At 47.0% G+C, this 14917-nt stretch overlaps 1 protein-coding gene across 6 annotated transcripts in view; it reads right to left on the bottom strand.

Moving 5' to 3' along the window:
* The window catches only part of LOC121592836 (homeobox protein PKNOX2-like), a 57987-nt gene that overhangs the window by 8789 nt on the left and 34281 nt on the right, over positions 1-14917 (bottom strand). The window lies entirely within an intron of this gene.

The following is a 14917-nucleotide window of genomic DNA, read 5'->3' as shown; positions in this document are numbered from 1 at the left end:
GTAGAAAAAAAAACGAAATAAATATTAGATTAGCTTGAAATTGATCGGATTGCTTCAAAAGTAACACAAGTATCTAATCTCGAATTGGTTATTTATTCAAATTGACCCATTTAAATCCGAAAAAACGTCATATCGCACTGCGTGCTCCCAGTTTATTGTTTGTTTCTAATCAATTGATCTCTAAACTAGCACCGCTACGTCTATTTAATATCGCTTTTATGATCGTTCATTCCCTGCTGGAACCATCATCATTCCAAGGGGATGGGACTTCAATGCCAATGACACACTCTCTCCCCCCCCCCCTTTCCCCGTCTGGATTGAAACAAATTATTTACTACCCACCGGAGACCGCCGCAAATCCAATCCACAGTAGTGCTCCAAAAAAGCAGACGTCCCCAATTGTCCTATTCACGTTCCATCCATGGCCCCTCTTCTTTCCCGAACCGCGCGCACCAAATCAACCGAAATAAATTGTTATCGATGCACCAAAAAGCATGTGGCATTCTGGCAATAACAAACAAATAAGAAGAAGTGAACCGCACACAACAACAAAAAAAAAACAAAAAAACTCTCCAAAACTCAATTCCGCGCTCGACAAACCGTCGATAAATCTAATCCCGAAAATCAGGGAAACCCCCTGAAAAACAGCACACAAACAAACACACACACACCAGCGCTCGGCCAGTGCCTCTTTCTAACCAACTTCATCATCAGGCACGGAGAAGGGGGGGGGTTCCTCCTCTTCTTCTCCGCCCGGAATGATAAACGATTCGCCACAAATCGAGAACACACTGTCAACCGGTTGAGTGAGCCCAGGCCAGGCCAATCAACAAACCACGCTTCAGCCGCGTCGTTGGAAAACAGTAAAAAATCCTAGGCACGCACACATCGAGCGCCAGTAAATCATTCCGCAACTCGGCGGACACACGCCACACGCCGGAAGTTGGGAGCGGCCGAGGCGCGGACAGTGTGCAGAAAGGGAAAGCGCGCGACCATAAATAAACACTGGTACGAGCTATCAAATTCGAATCAATATCGAGTCATCCGTGGCCGGTTTCCGTTGGTGACGTTTGAAGGACCCTAGGCCACGTGCTTTTTCCCCATTCTTCCTGTCATCGCTTTCCAAATCATTGGCTTTTCTTTGCTTTCGATTTGTTTTCTAGACTGCAATGGGAAGATGGTCCCAACCCGCGGTCCGTTTGACAAAACATCAAATTCGATTTAACCTACTCGCGACAGTACGCCCCACAAAACGCGCCTCAAACTCCAGGAAAAGGAAAAGAAATACAGAAATAAAGGCTCATTGCGCTTAAAACTCGACAAAAGAAACGAAACAGTCAAGTCAGGCAGCACACAATGTACAGTGATCAATTCATTGCGCTTTCCCCTCCGTGGCGTGTTCCGTCGTGTTTTGGTCCTTCGAACCGGATCGCTTCGAACTGACGCAGCGGTTGCCGCCGCGACAAACGGAACGAAGTTAAAGTTTATTGTTTTTGCAACAGGGCGAGGAGGAATGGTTTGTACGCGAAACAACCGGCCTTACCGTCTCCCCCTCTTGCCCCCCCCCCCTTCCTCGATGGGGAAATCGAAATCGGTTGATTTTCAAATTTTATGCGCTGAGGAGCGCTTTTTACTACAATTTCATGGAGCGTGTGTGTGTGGGAGGAGTTGGTATTTACGAACTTAAAACACAATTTACGAGCAAGCGAGCTTGGTCGACAGTTTGGTTTTGGATTGGGGGGGAGTGGGCGAAAAATTGAATTGCAGGACGAAAGTTTTGGCAATTGTTTATTTACTCTCTTTCTCTCTTTCTGTCCTTCCCGGGCAATGGATGGGCCGATTTTTGGCGCGATTGTTTTTGCCCAACATGCCACACACAATTGCCCCCAGATTGTAGCAGTGATTGGGACATTGGAAGGATCCAAACACCCTGTACTTCCCCATCACTGCCGGGTGTATGCAGTGCCGCAATAAACAATAATCGTTGTTATTATGACAAATGCAACACAGTGGGAGCAGCGTGCGGCAGGAAACCGAGAGATAGTAAAGCATTAGTAATGACCTTTTTTGGGGAAGGGGTTAGATAGATGCTATGATTTGATTCAGTGCAGGTTCGATATGCATTTGTCCATCGTTGATCCTTTGCTTTGAGCAATTGCAGCAACACACAGTAAACCCTTGCAGGTTCAACAACACGTTCGCCGCTTGTGTGACGCCGAGTCTCTTTGAAATGGTGCAAAGTTATACCTTGTATGAACGGGTTTTCCCCTTCATTTTGGAGCTTTTGCCCTTCAAGGGTTAACTTCGACCATGCTTCACGCAAATAAAGATCACCCAAACCGCCACACACCAACACAGGCTGCGCAATTTGGCACGACCAAACGCCACAAAACGGGGTTGGTGCCTCAAAAAACACATCCGAGCGCGACACATTCGGCAACATATATCGCGATGTTTTGTGGGTGGACATAGCACACAAATTCCCCCCCCCCTTCCCTTCTCCTCTCCCTTTCCTAATCCTTGCATGCTTCGGCAACATCGGCAAGCCAGAGAGCGAGCGCAACAATTTGAAGAGGTTGATTGTGATTTGAATAATTTTGGCTAAATTATGAGCCCGCCCGCCCGTTTCGGGTCGAGATCATTCATCATTGAACCGCACGGTCGGCTCGCTTGGGTGCAGGGGTGGTACCGAGGCACGGATGGATGGCACAATTTCATCAGATAATATTTTGTGCGAACGCACTTCACAAAATGCGAGTATAATCGAGCGACCGTCCAACCAAGAGGCATCATTTCGTGTCCTTTTGCAACACTCCACCATTTGATGGAGCACAGAAACACACACACGCATTTAGCTTTAATTATCATTAATCGCTTATCGTACATCACACACAAATCGAGGGGCGATGCCCCCCCATATGCCCGGAGAATTTCATTGTAAATGCGCATTATTTCACTATTTACTGGCACACAAATCCCCCCCGGGCGGATCGAACGCAGGATAAACGTTAATGGGAGGGCTGTGTCATTGCTGTTCGTGTTTTTATAGTTTGCAATTGATTTTTTGGCCACTGTATCGCTCCAATTACTTCAAGCGAGCAGTTCAAAATGAGCAAAAATTAATCTATCCACCCCACCACCCCCCCCCCCCCCCCCCCCTTGGTTGAATCACAATTTGCTGGCACAACATTAAGACTTCCACATTTCATCAACAAATCGTCTCCAATGAGCTCCACCTTCAAGGAACGGAAAACATCCAATCAATCTGGCAAAACAAACACACCGCAGCGACCAAGAGGAGGTTTAAAACTCGTCCACCTGAAACGACTTTTTTTACGTGTGCCACCACCACGACCATATCAAGCGCTGTTAGCTGAAGCGAAAACATAAATAAATACATCAAATCGCCGACCGACCGACCGACCGACCTGCCGACGGTTGTTGTACTAATGGACAGCACTTACGACGGGTCAGTCCTGTCCGCTGGTCCCACCTCCTTTCGCTTGAATTTTCGAAATGAAGCCGATAATTGTATCTATTAAATCAATGCTTACACACCCCCCCCCCCCCTTCGTACAAATTATCTCGCCCCCCCTCCCCCTCTCGGACCGTTGTTTTTTGGGAGGTTTTATTTATGGCCAATCAAAACGCGTCGTAAAATGAGGTTAGGTCAGCTAGCGCCGAAAAGTTCTCGCCTAATGGATATAGCCTTTTGATAGTATGAGCTCTAGGAGGAGCTGCTTCTTTCGTTCTTTTTTTTTTTGTTCGAGTACCATCACACGAAGAAAAAGAAGAAGAAGAGACCGTTAAGCGCCACATTCAGAGTGTGGCTTGTTGATAGTACAAATGGTGCATAGTTAAATTAATGACACACAATTTGCTGGCCCTGTTCGCGTGCCACGCGCAATCGCTCTCTTCTTGATTGTATTTCCGTACTTGAAGCCACGTGCCGTTTACTACTACTGCTACTACTACTACTACTAGTTGCTTGCTTTCCACTTACTAAGAGTGAAGATGAATGATCCAGTAGGCATCGTACGTTGCTCCAATAGGACACCCTGGGAGCGTTCGAGTCATCATCCACACACTCTCTCTCTCTCTCACACGGTGGTCCATTGTGTGGAGTGATTTATTTGACATTTCATATTTCACGGCCTACTTAACCGCCTCATTGCGCCAAGTTCGATCAAGTAAACACACACACACGATCGTTCTTATCGTTGTTGGCGCACAAATTCCACGTTTCGGTGTCCCCCGAGAGAGAGAGAGAGCGAGTCCCTGACCTTCCGTCTAGACGTCACTGTGTGGTCCCGGCACTGTGTGGGGTGGATTCGAACTCCAGGCTATCTGTGCCACGGTGTGCTTGCCCTTCCCCGCAGGTTATCAAGCGCTTCTACCGGGAATGGAATTCAAATGATCCAACAAGCCCCACAGCGCACGGTCTTATATTTCGACGGTACAATCAATTTAGCTGTAAGTAATGAGGGTTTATTCTCCTATTGTTGGTAATTTTGTTGCCAAACACAATCATGTATTGCCATTGGCGTGCGAAATGATCGAGCGCTGTCGAAGTCCAAAAAAGGCAACCGCGTGACACGCTAGAGAACAGTTGGTGGCGTTGGTTTTTTGTTTGCTTCTTGCCATAGTGCGCTAGAAATTTCGCACATCACAAACACAATAATGGGGCGGGGTGGAGTAGGAGAGATTAATTTTGAGCATGCAAAATAACACAAACCTTGCATAATCTCTTCCCGCACGGAACGCAGGCAGGAACGACCCAGCAAAAACCCCGACATAATTTAACACCATCTGCTGCTACTGGGAGCATGATTAAAGAAAAGCCGAATTTAATGTTGTCGCACTGCTTGGTTTACACCCGCCGGGGTGGTGTGGGGGGGGGGGGGAGGGAAGAGAAGAAGGGACATCTCATCTCGTGTGCTTGAATTTCGCTGACATCTGCAATGGAGCATGCCACACACACACACACGCAAACCCCGTTGTTGCTTCGTTGGGTATATATGGTTTTCAATTAAGAATAAATGTGTTGCAAGGCGCGCTCTGTGAACGCAAGAATTATCACCTCTCGGGCGAGAGCTCGGTTTGTTTGTTTCTCGAACAAGAGCATAATCTTGTTGTAATGTTTCAGATTATGGGTTCGTGGAATGTGTGCAAGATTAAAAACCACTCTTTACATCGCTGGAGTTTCTTTTCGTTCCGTGCTGCATCTTCCTAAACTGGCAGTGTATAAATGTTGCTATTTTCGAGATAGTTTTTCTAAGCTTTCCCAAAACTGTAAGCTACTTTCGTGTTAGTAACTCTCTGCATTTTCAAACAAAAAAACAGCAGCAAAGTTACACACACACACACACTCTCTGTTGCAAATTTTGTCATCTTGAACTTTACTTTCCCAAGCCCGCTCGCTTGCTGCGGTCGGTCTTCGTGCAACAAGCAATCGAGAGGTTCCGTTGTACGTAAACAAACAAGCACCACCGAACGCAAGGCGGTTGCCACGAGCAGCACATCTCAGCAGCAGTCGACAGTCTCCACAAGGCGGAGGGCATAATTCCGCTACGGCGCATGGTAAACAGCAAACGCAACAACCTTACCGTCGTACCGTTCCAGGCTGCCAATCTAACCAAATAAGCTGGATGGAGCTGCGTGTAATTTATTCTAAAAATTTTGCGCTCAAAACTTTGCACACCGTGGACGGGCCGCCATGGGATGTCTGGAATTGGGCAAACTTGCATCGTTGCTCCGTGCGTTGTCAAGGGTGCTAAATTTATCGGCACCGCAAAGCCGCAAAGGACGACATGTGTATGCCAGCGTTTAGGTGTGTGTGTTTAAAAGCATCTCCGAAGGGTGCTAAACCCTCCAGTTAGTACACACCAGAGCGGGCACATGTGGTATTTATTGGAAGTGAAAGCATTTAACAAGGCATGTGTTGCTTAAATGAATTTTTGGAGCGAACGTTTAGCTTAAGACGGATCAACGGTCATCAGTCTGGCTTATGTCGGTTAATTTTGTTCTCTGTGTGTGGGTGTGTGTCTGTGTAGTTAACTTCAGAAATATTAACATTTCAAGCTGCTCTATGACACACAAAAAACCCTTTAATAATCACTATCTCCTTTAGTCACAAATGAAGAGATGAAAGTGCAGTTCTGCCCAGTGCAAAAAAATAATAAAAAAAACCTTTTTCAATCATATCAGCACGTCTACAATTCTTTAACCCCGGCCTGATCTTTCTCCCTAATGGAAGTTAATGTCACAAACATAACACCAATTAAAAGGACATTCGACGGCCCATCAATGTCACGGGAAGTCATGAAAAAAGGGCAACGGCAGCGGCCACGCACAACAGCCGTATGGTTTGCATTTTATTGATAAGAACATTGATATTGCCAACGGTACGGGAAGGAAAGGGTGATTGGGGGTGGGTGGGCTGAGGAAGCAACCCCGATTTTCAACCTTTCCGCAAGGGCTGCGAGATTGTGTCGTCGCGAACGCGATCTAAATACAATAAAACTTGGCCCGCGCCGCCGCTGGACTCGGTCGTTTCGGGCTTCCCATTTGGTTACTTCGCGGCTGGGCGGCATTGCTTTGAAGTTTTCTTCTCGGTTATCGTCTGGGTCTGGGAGAGTTCCAACGCGCGTTGTTCGAGTTTAAACTGGAGCGGGCAAATGGACTTCTCTGCTCTTACCGACCCCACCACAATGGGAACGGTGCAGTAATCTCTTCTCAAATAAAACGGTCACTTTGAGCTGAGCCGCGTGTCGTCACCCGAAATGGGCGGTATAGCGTATGTTTAGTACACATATATATTGCCAGAAGTTGCCACACATAATCCCTCCGTCAACAAACGTGGCCAGCAGCAGCAGCACACGAGCTGCAACGAGAAAGAGCGCTTCCCGTTTGTGCAACACCGCCGCAATTAGACTCAATTAAACTCGGCTTGCCACTCTCGCGGGGGATGTATATTTGAATATTTTATCGCGATAAGTATGCCACACATCTTGGGATTTGCCGCGTACGTATTGCAGTGCTGCCGCTGCTTAGAGATATAACTCACTGTGCCACCGAATGGTCTTTATTTATTTTGGGGACAATAAATTGCTCCTCACGAGACCATGTTAGGTAGTGTGGTATTGTAATCTTGAACACCTAAGGTGAATTGGAGATAACTGTGGTATTCGTTACGATATTTACATGTCCAGGAAAAAAACACAACTGTGTGTGCCGAACATAATTGCTGATACTACAAACAATTTGCAAACACTTACACCAAAGATGATGAAAGAGCAACTCACTCGCCCTATCGTACTATAAGCTGTTCAATAAACAGTAGCCATTCCCCCCAATAAACCTTACTCGTTTCACACTTGCTCGTCAACACTGGACTTGACCAATCGAATCCAGTCCAACACACAGCAAAGATAGCAACATGCTTGTGTGTTCCCCGCGTGGCAAAATACTGTTTACGAAGCCGACGTATTGATGGATGGCAATTGTTAACCCATCCATAAAGCTGTAATTCTTTTATACGTGTGATTACATCGGTATTTATTGCACTAGAGACGCTGTGTGCGTGGGAAGAGATTACTTTAGTAGCCTATCAAACTGTCTCGTTGCAAGGCTTCCCTGTAGTCTCCAGCGATAGTGCATGACTTTCAAACGGGATGTTGTAGGTTCGAATCCCGAAACATTAAACCGTACAAGACCACCACCACTTCTTCTTCTTTGTCTCTGTAGCGTAGTTATCCTAATGACATTTAAAATGATTCTTTTATATGATTAAAAACAACACACGAACCTTAGAGTGAGGCTTAGGGTGGTTCTGCAGTAAATGACAAGACACTGTCCCGAGCAAACGGCCCTCTGTGCTTCTTCACGACTTAGAGAAAAGGAGATCAGATGGTGGTGAATAGTGTTAGAGTAGTAGAGTGAGTGTTGTGTTACTCTCTCCAACCAGCGCCAACCAACTATAACCGCGTGATGAGACTCCTTCTTGCGTGCTTTGCCCCATGTGTGTGTGTACCGGCTTCACTTCTTACTACCGACAACGGAAAGAAAGCAGCTGAAACGACTCCCATGGCTGCTGCATAGAAATGAGCAAACGGTTTCTTTGCAACATCCTAAATTTCCATTCGAATTTGCTACCACCGCCTGCCTCTCCACCAAGTAGGCGAGGAACTTAACTTGGTGAATGGAAGCTACACGCTGCTGTGACTACAACGCTTCCTTCTCCAGGGCACACAACATTCACACTCTACGTATGTAGTACGTGTGTGTGTGTGTGTCTGTGTGTGAGTATGCGGCGCTCATACATAATACATTCAGCGCTAGGGAGTGGAAAGGGAGATTTTCAAACCAAACCGCGTCAAACATCGACACTTTTCCTCCTTACCGTCACCCCCACCCGTCGCCTAACAACTTTATTCTTGCGTATTTTCCCCCCCTTCTTGTGTGGAAATAGCACGTTTGCTTGCGTTCATACAAATTTTTCCGCTTTTCCTTTCGCTACTTTTTATAATTTACGTCAACTTTCAGCTAAATATTTATTCATTGACTCACCCAAACTCCCCCAAGGATTTATACTGCACCATTAAGGCAGGGAGAATGCATTCCTTCATTTGCGCTTTTTTTCTCTCTCGCTTCCCTTCGCTCCAGCTGCATTTCGGTCATACATTTCCCGTGTCTGGAAAGTGGAAGCTTATCATTATACATCCTCTCCTCCACACACACACAGAAATCGCCAGATCACAAAACCCGAAAACCGCAAATAACAATGCTGCAGAAAGCGAAACAGATAACATTGTGAGGTGTGTGGAATCATAACGCAGGCTCCCACTCTCTCTTTCTCTCTCTCTCTCTCTCTCTCTCTTGGCTCCCGATTTTCCCCGGCAAAGTTGAACGTGATGATGCTTCTTCCATCCATGCCAAGGAGACGCGCCATGCCGGCAACATTTTTGATGAAAGAACTTCCCCAAGCGCCGGCACAGATCTGCTGCAGCTGAAGGGGAAATGACGGGAGCGCCAAAAAAAAACGGGCACTTTACCGGCGAAAGCGAACCGAGAGATTCAAAACCAACATCACCACCAAGTAGCCAAGAGTTGTGTGTGCAGCAGCAGCAGCAGCAACCTAACCTGCCGCCACCAAAGCCCAGGGACAAGGCGATGGGCGAGAAAGCGAGCCAGCGGAAGCAGCCAAGATTTGGCCACTGTGTCCAGAATGAAAAGCAGGATTCACCCTTCGTGATCGTGATGGAGCGAGACAGAGAGCGAGAGGAACGCTACTGCAAAAAGAGACAGGCGGCGCCGAAAACGCTGTTGCGGGCAAAAACCCGAAGGAAAACTGCAATAAAACGCAAATGTTACCTTTAATATAGAAAATATTCCTCCGTCTCCGCGGGAAAATGGAAAAGCCGGCAATCGAGCAGGGGCGCAAGAAGGTGGCAGTGGTGCGCGTAAAAGGGCGAAATAAACCACATTGTAAGCAGGGTGGCCCGGTAGGGTGGTGTGGAGTGGAATATGGTTCAACAAGCGGTAAAGGCAGCATTTCGAGGTAGAGGCGTTCGTCAATCTGAAGGGACGGAGACCACACCACCCGATCGTGTTTCACTTCGATCGGTTGCGTTGATTTGTGGAAAATATTTGATTTCCCCCGAACAAGAATACTTATTTGCAGTAGGGTGATGGTGGTTGTGCACCCCTTTTAGAACCAAAAACACACTAAATTAACCTTCGAAACAATCAAACACAGTCATGATCAACCTTGTTTGTTGCAAAAATCACTCGCTTTTTTTCTCCAGCCAATCATTCCCCACCATTCCCTTTTGTGCCTAATGAGCTGAGCCTCTTTATGCAAACGTTCAAACGCAAAAAACGAGCCACAACAACGGTACAAAAACAGGTCCCTTCGGATAATAACTTGTGATCCCCGAAGCCGCACGGTCACTTCCCAAAAACACAAAAAAGAATGAACACCCCGAACCGTACCTGTTTAGTGTGTTTTCCTAATGTGTAACAATCTAGCGGCGCAGAGCTTCGTCACGCAACCGGCAACGAGCGCCGAAAATTGGCTCCAAACGTAACCGAAAAGCTAATCGAGTCACTGCTGCTGCTCGATTGTGGTGAAAGGAAAAACTATTTTCCCTGCTCACGCAAAAATACAATCTCATTATCCCCGTACCCCACACACTGGGGCCTTGTTCCGCAGCTCACCCTGATAAGGGCAAGAGTGACCAAATTATCGTATCCCCTCCCCCGAACCTTTCGACAGAAGATGCAGAAGAAAAATAACAACAAAAATCGGAATATTCAATTATTTATAAAGATTCAGATTATCCAATTAAGGTCCTGCTGGAGGTGGTTTCGTCATCGACGAACATCGTTCCGGAGCTTAACTAGGTCTCATAGGCCTGGGAATAACTGGTGCTGGGGCGGGGGACTATAGTATAGTTAGGCATATTTTAGGCATTTGACATGAAACACAGAGTTCAATAAAATAAAATATGAATGTGGGATACTGTACTGTGGCCATGTTACAGCGCAAGCAACCTTACGAAACCTCGTTAACTCATTGTGGAAGTAAGCTAAGCTCTAAGGGGGAGATGAAATGACCACTGCTTTCCTAAAATCATGCTGATAAGCAGCCTAACTCCAGTTGTATCGATTAGTTATCAACACAGAAAGTAGATAATCTCCTTGAAGGAGATGATCTGATTGGAAGAATTCCAAACTCTGCTTCAAAAGGACACCACACAGTACCACCTGTCCAAATCGGCAAACAGAAATTTGCGTGCGTGTCAGTTTGACTTCTCTCCGCCCAGAGTTACTTTGGTAGTGCCTTCCCCCTCCCTTACTCCTGTGCTGGTGCCACCCCAAACAAAGAGGCAATTTATGTTTCCTCCCCGCAGGGACGGAGGCAAATTAACCGAAGCCTACCGAAATGAAAGGAACGAGGTACGAAAAATCACCCGGTCAGGATATACACCAACCCGAAACACTGTTTTGACCACCACCGGGAGAGATTCCTTTTTGGATTGGGTTATGTGTAGCTCGAGATGATGAGAACCCAGCTGTACACTGTCGTACCGTCGTATTGGGTGTATGGGGATTAAAATCGAGCTAAAACTCTTTTGCATGTACTATTCCCCTTTCGGCACCCTCTGCAACACACACTCCGGAGATAAACCCCCCACACACACACACACGTACAGTGTAAAAGGGATATTTTTTCGACATTTGTTTGGCACAACAAACACAACTACTACTCCCTCTTCACAGGAAGGATAACAGCAAACAAGGGGTGGCCGGGATGAGGCTGATGAGCTTCTTAGCCTGTGCGAGAAGACTGTTGCAAGAGATTACCGATCGTTGTGTTGTGCTTCTTAGTGCCATTGCCCTCTCTACCACCAAACACACACACACACACACACACACACACACAGAATACTCCAGGGATCGCCGCCCAGTATTGGACACCGGTAATAACACAAGCTGCACACATTCTCTCCTGTTCTGTGTGTTTTTTTTTCTTCTTTTGCTCCTCCTCCAAACCACACAGTGGACGAAGTAAATTGAATGGCTACAAATGAAATGAAGCCCAAATCCCCGAAAGTACGTCACAACACTACTCGGGAGATACACTGCCACGGCGACGGAGACGGAGACGGTGGGACCTTGCTTGTTAATGCCCAACGCAATTTCCACCGTCGCCAGTGGCCCCAAAAAGTACGCACCGAGGGCCATGGGATTACGACTCATTGCATTCAGTGCCCGGGAGGAGGTGATCTTGAGTCCCGAACGTCCGAAATAACGAAGGGAAGGGGGGATGAAGGAGGCCTAAGTGAGGTTCCACAACGGGAAGCTATTGGTAGTCCTGATAATCCTTGACCCGGACGACGACACACCGTCCCCTGAGGGCACCGTCAGGATGCTGCTGACGACTCCGCTCGTTCATAACTAAATAGGAGGATCGAATTTTATCGAACAGCAGCAGCAGTATCACCACCGGGGCTCAGGAAACCCTAATGCCCATTACATGGTTTTTACCCCTTTTTTTGGTTACTCCAATTCGCTGCCTTTGCCCCCTTTGCTGCTCGATAACTACGCCAAGGATTCGCAACGATCACAGAGAGCGACCGGGAGGAGATTTTTTAGTGTGAAGCCTGTTCATAGCAAAAGAAAAAGCTTCAAACTAAGCTGATGACACAACAATGTGGTAGCTTTGTTGGGAGAGCGCCTTTTTAAGGCAACTTTGCTGGTCTTCCCCAACTTTGAAGGTTCATTTTGGGTGAGGATTGGGAGGAGACGAGAGACCAATTGATTATGGAAAGTTTGGCCAGCAGTTTTCCAGCGCACGGGAGGAGATTGTTCCAAGTGGACTACTTTGCATATAAATGACGGTGGAGTTTTTCTGGCGGGAGTGTGTGTGCTTGGAGATAGAAGATTCGAGGGAGGGAAATTGGGCAACTTTGGATGTCTGAAATTAATGTTGAAAAATACCGAAACACCAACGTTTGCCTTTCGTTTTAATCAACACACAAACTAGCGCGCTTTTATTAGTTCCAAAAATCAAACAATTTATGTGATACCTAACCCTATACCCACAGGGTACGGAGGCTGGTACCCAGAGACAGAGTGTAATGAAGGCATCTCGAAGCAAAGTTTCATTCAGCACGAAGAGGCACCTCCAGAGAGAGAGGCTTTCTCCTTTACGAATGGATGGGTGGCAAATGAATTCAGGATCGCTGCCCTACCCAGCGCTGGATTACCGTATGCCCCCCTCCCTGGGTGGAAGTCGTCGGGGTTATATTAAAACCTTCTCACAGCTCCGGAAAACTCCGGTGTTGCCGCCTTCGATATAAACTAATTAACGTAGTGCGTTATGAAAAAATTAAACCACCAACAATGGTGCGCCTCCGAAAAACACACAGCAAAGTGAATTTCTGTGTTTTGCAAACGGTTGGCAAACGCAAAACGACACACCAGCGAGCGCCCTCCCCACCCGACCGACCAACCACTCCCAGCGACATGTTATTGCTCCGGGGTGGGTGGAGGCAGCACGGGTTGTTGTAAATTGGCGCGTGTTTTACATTAAAATTTCACCAAACTAACAACTCCACCAGAGGAGATGCGTGTTTGTACGCTTTCGCTTTACAAAAGATTCGTCGTCCACAAAGAGCAAAGCATTCGTTTTTCAAATAACACCAGAACCAAATGCTTCTTGTTCGTATGAAATTCATAAAAATACAATAACATAATTTAAAGCATTTCAATTTTCTCTCGTCAATCGTCTGAAGCATTTTGAACTACAAAACAAAACCAAAACATCATCCATATCTCACACTAATTCCCTCACTTTAGCTTTTAATATGGCCACCGACACCATCCGTCCTCCCCCGTTTTCCAACTCCCCGCCCGGCGGCAAACGGCAAAGGGTGTTGGATATGATTTATGTACCAATAACCCACCAATTGACATCGAAATCACCCTGTTGGTGTCGTCCGGTCGAATGCCAACGATCCTTTCCCCTTTTCCAACCGCAGCAAAACACACAAACTACCGGAAGGGGGGCGAGCACAGCCACAACAACAGTGCGATATCCTTCATTCCAGCCCAAGGAAAAAGGTCATTAAATACATCAAGCGATCGTGTACGAAGAAACCCCTCATGTCTGTTCGTCCATCCGTCCGTGGTCCGTGTGTGTGTGTGACGAAAAGCGGGAAATATTGTTCCATGTCCAGCACAATTAAGCCTTAAATGCTCAATGGTAATCACGAAACGCGCAAAGGAGGTCAACCGAAAGGACTTGGAGCGCTCCAGCGCTTCCCCGTCTGGTTGTGGACGAATTGTGGTTCCATGTGTAAATTATGAGCAGTAGGCAGCAGTAGGCAGCAATAGGAGCAAGAAACCGGGGATACCAATTCGGCCCACCAGAACCCACTCGTCGAAGAGCTCTTCAAGGTTGACCGCCCCAACTTTTAGCGTCCGGTTCAAGTTCAGCACAAAAATGGCAACCGACCGACCGACCGAACCGACGGAAACGGAATGCGAGCTATTCCATGTTCCGTGCAACGGGAAGAAGTCCCTCGCACACAACACCACCACAAAGCACAAAGAATTCGTCGTCGCCGTCTTGCGCCCAAGGCAGAAGAAAAGTACAGCAAAAGCAGCCAAGCAAAAGTCAAAGGATGGCGGGTGAGAACCTTGCAAAACTCCCGGGGAGAGTGTGCGATGTGTGTGTGCGGTGGCAAAAAGAAAGTTGTACAAGTGCCAGTAAATCATATTTTTGTGTAAAAATCACATTAAAACCACATGCTACTCATACTGCTGGGTGGTGCTGCTGCCGATGCTGATGCTGATGCTTCGTTGGCTCTCGTGCGGGCTACTACTACTCGATTGCCGCAGAGCGCGCGCCATCATCATCCACCATCACACAACATCGTTCATATATTAGTGTGATGCCGTCGGTTTTATTGCTTTTGTACCCTCTCTCTCTCTCTCCCTTCTCTGAACTATCGCTTGATCTGTTTGTGTCCGCGGTGGACCCGTCGTGAAGGGAAGGAAAAAACTTCTCCAAAGGATCTCGCCACCGCTCGAAGGGGGTGAACAATAGAAACACATACACACACACAAGGAACAGCCAGTGTGTGTGTGTGTGTGTTTTCCATATTTGGGAAAAAAAAACTTCCTGAAAGCAGGCGGTCGAAGGGAGTCAGGGCGGAATGGTAGAAAAACCGCATTTTATTCCTCACTCCAACCCGAAAAACAAAACGAAACCCCATCGGTGAATGTGTCGCCCGGAAAAATCGTCATTTAAATGTTGCGAACCAAAACTTTGTTTCCCAAACCATGATTCCCCCCCTCAATACGGTTCCTGCCTATATTAGCAGCAGTTGGAGCAATGGAAAAAGAC

Source organism: Anopheles merus, chromosome 2L (assembly GCF_017562075.2).
Source record: "Anopheles merus strain MAF chromosome 2L, AmerM5.1, whole genome shotgun sequence".
Lineage (NCBI taxonomy): Eukaryota > Metazoa > Arthropoda > Insecta > Diptera > Culicidae > Anopheles > Anopheles merus.
Note: the sequence above shows the minus strand (reverse complement) of the source record. Positions and strands in the feature narration are given on the sequence as shown.